Here is an 8,518-nt window from a genome sequence, read left to right on the forward strand (position 1 = left end):
ACACATTCCTTGCTTATCTCGGCTTGCCAGTCCCCACCTGCTCTCCTCAAGTCTGAGTTCTATCCTTGGCACACTTGTGACAATCAGACCTCTACCTTGAATTACGTATGGGTTAGTAAGTCTGGGGTCTTGGTTTATGGGGATTAGGGGCCATTGGCACTAAAGGCCATTAGGCCTGCAAGCTCACACACAGTTTGTTAACTAAACAAGTAAAGCAAGAGTTATAACGGCGGAAAGAATTGCAATTAGCAATGAGCCATGTTTACTCCATTTAAGTTTCAACTCTACATTGGACAAGTGAATGTTTCCAAAGATAATTCTACAAATTGTTTCACCTTAAGATAGGGCATTATCCATTCTGACGTTGCAGCCAAGAATTTCTAAGTAGACAACACATCTTAATCAGTAATACACTCCTACTACAATTCTTATTCTACAACTTATCCATCACTTAATGGGAGAAAAACATCAAAAGAGAAAAAACATAAAGATCTAAGACAAAAAGTTTCAAACATTAAATCCCTCTACAACTGTGGGCTCTACAACCTCATAAATGACCAAACAATAATCAAAACTATATCTTTATGGTGTTAGTAAAATCACCCTATATTTCCTCTAGTTAAGAAATTATGAAAGCAGCTAAAGCAACTCATTTTCTATGTTCTAAAGAGTTGCAAGGACAGGCTAACCTTTAAGGTCACAGTAACTACATTTTTTGCCATAGCAGGATAGTTTTTAGGGTCACAATAGTTATAACAGGATAACTTTTAGGGTCCCAGTAACAGGATAGCTTTTAGGGTCCCAGTAGCTATATTTTTTGTCATGGCAGTTTCAGCCCATACTCTCTTCACTTCCATTAGTTTATAAAATTCTTATCAAGCCATTTCCCAGAAAGCATGCTAAATGTCTGGGCCAGATTTCAGGACAATGGGTGGGCACACAATAAGGTGGCAAGAGTTTAATTGTACTCCTGTGTGCAGTTAAAGGCCCACTCACCAAGACATTATCAATAACATTAACTCTCAAGCTCATGTTGGTTGCAAAAGCTATCTCACAGGGGCAAACAATGCCTCAATAGATTAAGAAAATTCTTAGTGGGATGGTTGAGTGTCCATGTGAAAAGGGCTGAAACTGTGTCAAGGTGGTCAGAGAGAAATCTGCTGGGCCCTGCCAAACAGCTGGAAGCTCCCGGGCCCTGCCAAGCAGGGGAGCTGTTCTCTTCACATGTTCGCATTATTCACACCTCCTGCATGGACCCCAGCATTCCTCCAGGTCTCCCACATGGGTTCAGGGTTAGCCTAGTGGCTAACTCCTTGCTTTGCAAGCACCGGGATCCCATCTGGGCACCAGTTCCTGCCTAAGCACTTCCCATCCAACTCCCTCCTTGTGACCTGGGAAAGCAATAGAGGATGTCCCAAAACCTTGGGACCACACACCCACGTGGGTTACCTGGAAGAAGCTCCTGGCTCCTGGCTTTGGCTCTGCTTACCTCTGGCTGTGTAGTCACTCAGGGAGGGAGCCAATAGATGTAAGATCTTTCTCTCCATATCTTCTTATCTTTGTAAATTCTACCTTTTGCAATAAAAAATAAGTGAATCTTAAAAAAACAATATGTTTTTTTATTGTCCTCAAATTTTATCCTTCTTCCTGTTTTGGGGGGATGGTGGGGAGGAGAGAGGAACAATAAGGGAAGAAGCCAATTTCAGCCTCCAAACTGCCCCAGTACCCAGGGAAACAGCCAACCATTATCAGCCCAGGGTCCCCAATGCGCACATGCTCTGAGGATTCTGCCTCTAGCGGTTTTCATAGTTTTGAAATCTCGTCCTTCAAAGGGTGAGGATAACCATCCAATGTCTACTGACTGACATACTCTACTTTAGAGTCTCCATTTGCCCACATATTTGCTGTCATCCTTCTCCTGGGATAGTTGCCCAATTTGTCCCATCCTCTTTCCTCTGCTACGGTACCAGATGTCCTACGTAGGCTCCAATGGACTGCCATATCCTCCATGTGCATCTAGTCCTGCCACCCGCCACTGCAAGTTTTCCATTGAGGAGGCCCAGCTCAGTCTCCACAGTCTGACCACTAATGATGGACATGAGACTCCAGGCCACTGCAAGCCTCCGATTGTGCCACTACCCAGAACCCCTGCAAGTCCACACACTAAGTCTCCACAATTATGCCTGCAGGCGGGCAGTGGGCTTTCCCACATGCATTGGTGCCCGGGCTGCCCTCGCCGAGCCTCACTGAACTACCTGCAAGCAACATTCACGAGCCTAACACCCATTGCACAGGTGGGCCCTAGGACCAGGACCAGCCTACCTGGAACCCCATCCCTGGGGCTCATGGACCTGGCACCCACCATGTAGGCACATCCAAGGATGCTGATGCAGCCCATCAAAGAGTTTCCCACAGTTTCCCTACTGGGACCACTCCAAGTCACACATTTGCACTCTCCTGGTGGTTCCTCAGTGTAATTTTTTTTATTAATTATTTTGCATTATGTGACAGTTTCATAGGCTCTGGGAATCCCCCCACCTCTCCCCACACCCTTCCCCCTGGTGGATTCCTCCACCTTGTTGCAGTATTACAGTTCAAATTCAATCAAGATTCTTTCTTTGCAAACATATACCAAGCATAGAGTACAGCTACTTATTGTCCAGATGGGCTGAACAGTTTCTTAATTGATTGGGATGATATTCTACCAGCTTTAACTTCAGACCAGAAATAGTCTCCTCAGTGTAATTTGAGAGAATTTTGCCCCAGGCCCAGCACTTGATAGCCAATGGTGTGGCAAAACCCAACCAGTCTGCACTGAACTCTGGCTCATGCATGTACCACTGGGTACAGTCAGTTAGCCGTGCCTGGCTGTCCCCCCAACCCAGTTCACATGCAGACCAACAGGTGTTGTATCCCTTCCCAACCTTGTCTAGCCCTAGTCACAGCTATCACGCTCACCAGTAGGGGCAGTGGCCCAGCAAGGGTGCCCACAATGTCCCCCATCAGGTTCACACCCCTCCCCAAGGTTCTTATGTGTACTGGTGGGTCCTGAAGCCCAGGCTGGCCTGGCCCTCCTCAACTCAGCACTTGCTGGGGGTGCTGTAACCTGGCCCAGTCTTATCTGCCTGATTCCATTTTGTGCTGGTGGGTGCTGTGGTCTATCCCAGCCCAGCCAGCCCTCATTTATGGCCCTAATGTGAACTAGGTTGTGCAGCAGCTAGTAACTTAAGCTAGACATTTTTTCTATTGGGAAGGGGAGCAGATGTGTCCTGCATATTGCTTGACACCATTCTTGGCTTTTGTCCAACATAGAATGGTAGACATTCCCACCTCTACCCCTAACTCCATTCACTAAGTTGTGATAACATAATATTTATCCAGACATCCACAAATGTTTCCTGGATAGAACGTCACCCTAAGCTATAAATAATGGAATTGGATAGAATTCAAAATTTATTTCAAATAGGTTTTAGATTCCTTTTTAATAAGTGGGTTGTATGCAACTTAAAACCAAAGAAGCTGAAGTATTATCATTAAAGAACTTTATTGACCTTCTATTGTTTATGATACATTTATTTGTATTTCAAACATGAATAGACCTTCTTACTATGCTTGAAATCCTAGCCATTTAAATATTGGACCACTTTGGATCTAATACTACTTCAGTTACAAATGATGCCTGAAATACACTAGTAACCATACTATATTTTATGTTAAATAGACATACTTTATTTTCCACATTCACAAAATTAAGTGCTGATGAAATCAGGAGTTCAATTAGGCAACTCACATATTTGATAAATTTACCCTTTCAGTTGCTCACATTTTATTGACATTAGTTTTAAGGCAAAACAGAGCAATATCTTCATTTCAGTGTAGCAGTTCCAGTTTTTCAGAGGAACTTTCTTCTCTTGTAAGCCTGTCATGTTCATTTTGCACCAAATGCTTGTTTAGGAAACGGATGCTGCTTCCTACATATTTAGTTAAGTTGATAAGAATTGAATACATTTTTTTGCCTTCTAGCTTGCTTTGTAAGAAGATTAAAAACATAAAAAATTATGTTTAATGTGCTTTAGCTAAACTTAGGGATTAAGTCAGTTGAATCTCTGGGATATCATGTATCTAAGCATTGCCTCCTTCCATAGCAAGTAATTGATTCTTCCATAAAACGATCTCCTTCTGAACAGTTATGACTGTGTTATACAGAATGGAAAAGGAGACTTAAGATGAGAAGAACAATCATAGAATTTTACTTACAGAAGGGGATACAAAGTGTTAGGCAGCACTCCATCTCACCTTTCAAATTTTACAATGAGCATAGAGAGCTTAAATGGCCTCATTGATGACTCACATAGTTAATTAATTATAAATTTGGGATTAGAATTCACTTCCAAAAATCTAAATCAGTATCAGTCCCCACCAACTCCAAACTGCTATTGTGATTAGATTGATTGTAATGTAGTTTTTATATCTATGCTTAAATGCTTGTCATTCTCCTGATTGATTACATAACCTTAAAATTCCAAGTTACTGAGCAATGATTACATCGTTTAGAAAAACGATAATCACAACATGGAGCTACATTTATCTGATACAGTCATGTGCTTTAATTTAAAAATTAAGCAGAAAGGATATATATAAACATGCACATTTATTTATATATGTACACAATGAGTTTTAAAACCTGTGAAGGATGCAGATTATGTATGAATTTCAAATTCAAACTTTATGCTTTTATATAATCATAAATACATTTTAATTACAATTCTGCATAGATCTCTTAACTTTTTCATATTTCATTATGAATATATCATTGATTCTATTATATGTGAGCTTGATGAAAATAGCTAAATAGAAAAGGACAAAAATACTTAGGCATCTGTAATCCATATAGACGAATCTAAAATTTTAAACCAAATTGCAGAAATTGAATTCAGAAAGTGAAAAAGTCCAAGACATGCTTAAAAGATCTTCTACATGGGCCCAGCGCAAGACTCTAGCAACTAAAGTCTTGGTCTTGCACATGCCAGGATCCCATAAGGACGCTGGTTTTAATCCCGGCAGCCCCACTTCCCATCCAGCTCCCTGCTTGTGGCATGGGAAGACCGTGGAGGACAGCCCAAAGCCTTGGGACCCTGTGCCCATGTGAGAGACTCAGAGGAGGCACTAGGCTCCTGGCTTTGGACTGGCTCAATGTTGTGGCCACTTGGAAAGTGAATCACCAGACAGAAGACCTTCCTCTGTCTCTCCACCTCTCAGTGTATCTGATTTTCCAACAAAATAAATAAATAAAATAAATTTTAAGAAGATTCTCCACAGAAAAAAAGATTCAACATACATTTTTAAATTAAAGTTTAGCTACTAAGATTTCCTATATTTTTTGGCAAATACACTTAGAAAAATATGAGTGCAAATTCATTAAAAATTGAGCACACTTGCACCACACATAGATTTTTTTCCTAACACATTACTCTTCTCTGTTGTAAACATCATCATTATTTTGCCATATTTACTTCACAATGGTGTTTTTTTTCTTTTAATAGGATAGAAACTTTACAAGACATGTCTCAGTTTCCTCACATATATTTGAGAGGACTGAATTAATAATTTTAAATGATTTTTTCTAGTTTGATAACATTTTCTCTATGTATAATTCAAAGGATGTCTCTTTCACAATAAAACGGTGTGGTTATTACATTCCAATTTTGCTCTATTGAACTAAATTTAAGATGGGCATTTGGTTATGTTCCTTGCACAGGGGCCGTGCTAATCTTTTCTGTATCGTTCCAATTTTAGTATATGTGCTGCCGAAGCGAGTACGACATTTGATTATGTTAATTTCTAATGAGGGAACACTGAAACTTTGAGAATTTCTGGATGTGTCCAGTGAGCTCTTATAATCTAATTATTTAGAAACTGCACCCACTTTTTATGAATGAGAAGGTTCCAAGAGGTTTAGAATAAGCCTGAAATTCTATCAATATTCCCCACTTCGCATGGCATTCAGGACTTCTATTGGCCCCTCTGTTCTACCATCAGCCCTCGATGTGACCCGGCTTCTTTACATCTTATTATCCTCTGTCAGGTTTTACTGTAAATGTCACCCTCCCAAGGAACGTTTCTTATATCAACAGAAAATAATTAGAGAGCAAATGTGAAGTTTACTTTGGTTTGTGAACTACAAATTTCATGATTGTTCCTTGAATGACTTTGTTTCTTATAATGAATGTCAATTACTTACATTTTTTTCATCCAAATAATACTCTAATTTTGGCCAATAAGTGATTTGTCATAGGAAAATTGATGTGTTAGCAAAAAATCAAACCTTCTAAAAGTTGGCGTTTGTTGGAATGGAGGTTCTGGCTTCTGTAAACCATTATTACATAGTTGTGTTTTATACTAATGAATCAGCAGAACATTAATATAGTTATGTAGATTCTCAAAAATTCCTTTAGAAAATGTCATGTGCGTTTATGATTATTTAAAATTGCATTTTCCCTGTCAACATCAGACACTATATGCTCAATAAATATACATTATCTGAGCATAAATCTTCCCATGTATACATTTGTCATTTATAACTGTTCATTTTCTAGTTTATCTATTTAAGAAACATATTTACAATTGCTTGACGCACTACTACAACAAAGTGGATACACAATTGGGATAAAAAAGTCAGCTTAGCAGACACTTTCTGAAAAAGAATTGTAATCAGTTAATTATGTGCCTTATAATAGCCACATAGAAGAGACACAAAGCTCTTACATTAAACTAAAAAAATAAAAAATGACACAATGTATGTACAGATTAAAATTTCTCACTGGAGGGTCTGGCATAGGAGCCTAGTGGTTAAGGTCTTTGCCTTGCATTCAAGGCTATGGGTCCTTATCCCTGCTACAACACATCCATTGTAGTTCCCTGCTTGTGACCTGGGGAAGCAGTCAAGGATGGCCCGAAGCCTTGGGACCTTATGCCCATGTGGGACCCAGAAGCAGCTCATGATTCCTGGCTTTGAATCAGCTCAGCTCTGGCTGTTACAGTCACTTGGGGAGTGAAGCAGTGGATGAAAGAACTTTCACTCTTTATCTCCTTCTCTGTATATCTGCCTTTACAAATAAAAAAATAGTTGTCACTGGAATTCACCTAGTTAAGTTGGTATTTTTTTCATTTTTCATATGTTATCTCTAAATCTAAACTTTTCATTGGAATAATAACAGGTAGATTTTCTGACAACATTCCAGGTAATATTATTTCTAGTGTCTGACTTGATAGACTATTATTAAAAATCTTAGATATTTTAAAGTACCAGTATGATTATTCATTTTTCTATCTACTTCAGAAGCTATTTTTATTCAAATAGTGCTAGGTAATCATTTTCAACTTGAGCAGGGAAGTTTATAGCTTAGGGATTCTTGGGTTTATGCTTATGTACTGCGTATATGTAAAACATCTAGCCCCACATAAATACTGCCAACTGACTTCTGATAAAAAGGCTCATATGATCAAATAAAGCAAAACTAGGCTTTTAAAGAAGTCGTATTGGAGCAACATTGCACATGACAAGAAAAAGCTAAAACTCCTCTAAAAATAGTACATTATTGAAATATACTTTTTAAGGGGTGGAATTTAATCATTATTTACAGAATATTGTAAGGTATGAGCATTTTATAGAAATAAGAAACCCATAAAAAAGCTTCATGGAGTATGAGGAGCTTGGAACTCTGCAGGTAGAGTTTAGCTGTAAAAGTGCTGGAATTACAAACCACATAGTAGTAGAGAAACTGGCTAATAACTCTAACAAGGCATATGTCAACAATTGAGGTGCAGAACAGTTTTAGGAGGGGTGTGCAGAGAAATCTTCAATACCTTAGTGAGGAGTAACCAATCTTTGTGTCCTACCTAGTAAGGTATATTGGAGTCCAAGCTGACCTTTTGCTGTCTGTGCTAAGCATTACTTATTGTAGACCTAAGCTGATTTTGAAATGCTTGAGAACTTCTCGTTTCCTCCGCGTTGTCCAATAGGTTTGCACGTGTTTTCTACTGTCTGTTTACCGCATATGAAAGTGAAAACTTGGCCTTCAGGCTGACTGATCTTCACCCTCTGTCACATCAGGTCGCACTGGTCAGCCTGACAGCTCTCGCCTTCAAAGGGGAGCGTCCTCACAATTGCGTTCCAGATTCTGTTCTCCTTTTTCTCTTATTTCTACTATAACTTTGAACTTCATAACACATGCCATGTATGACCTTGCGCCCATCCTGCCTCTCAGATATAGTGCACATATTAAAATTAGAGAGAATCAGCAACTTTCTGATATCATAGTCAAATCAACATATTGATAACAGTGCCTAGTATCAATCAGCATCTTCTCCAAATGCATACATCATTAAGACTCCGTTTAAGTTGCAATGTTTGAATTATCAGCTTACTTCCTGAGAAATAAGGGAGGCGAGATGTTTTTAATCACTTAAAATAGGGCCTGGCACAGTAGCCTAGAGGCTAAAATCTTTCCATTATACA

At 39.2% G+C, this 8,518-nt stretch overlaps 1 pseudogene; it reads right to left on the reverse strand.

Annotated features, from left to right (window-relative positions):
- Nucleotides 1-5,720: 5,720 nt before the first annotated feature.
- Nucleotides 5,721-5,820, reverse strand: LOC118760046 (U6 spliceosomal RNA; annotated as a pseudogene).
- Between the last annotated feature and the right edge of the window lie 2,698 nt (nucleotides 5,821-8,518).

The sequence above is a fragment of the Ochotona princeps genome, chromosome 11, assembly GCF_030435755.1.
Source record: "Ochotona princeps isolate mOchPri1 chromosome 11, mOchPri1.hap1, whole genome shotgun sequence".
NCBI classification, from domain to species: domain Eukaryota; kingdom Metazoa; phylum Chordata; class Mammalia; order Lagomorpha; family Ochotonidae; genus Ochotona; species Ochotona princeps.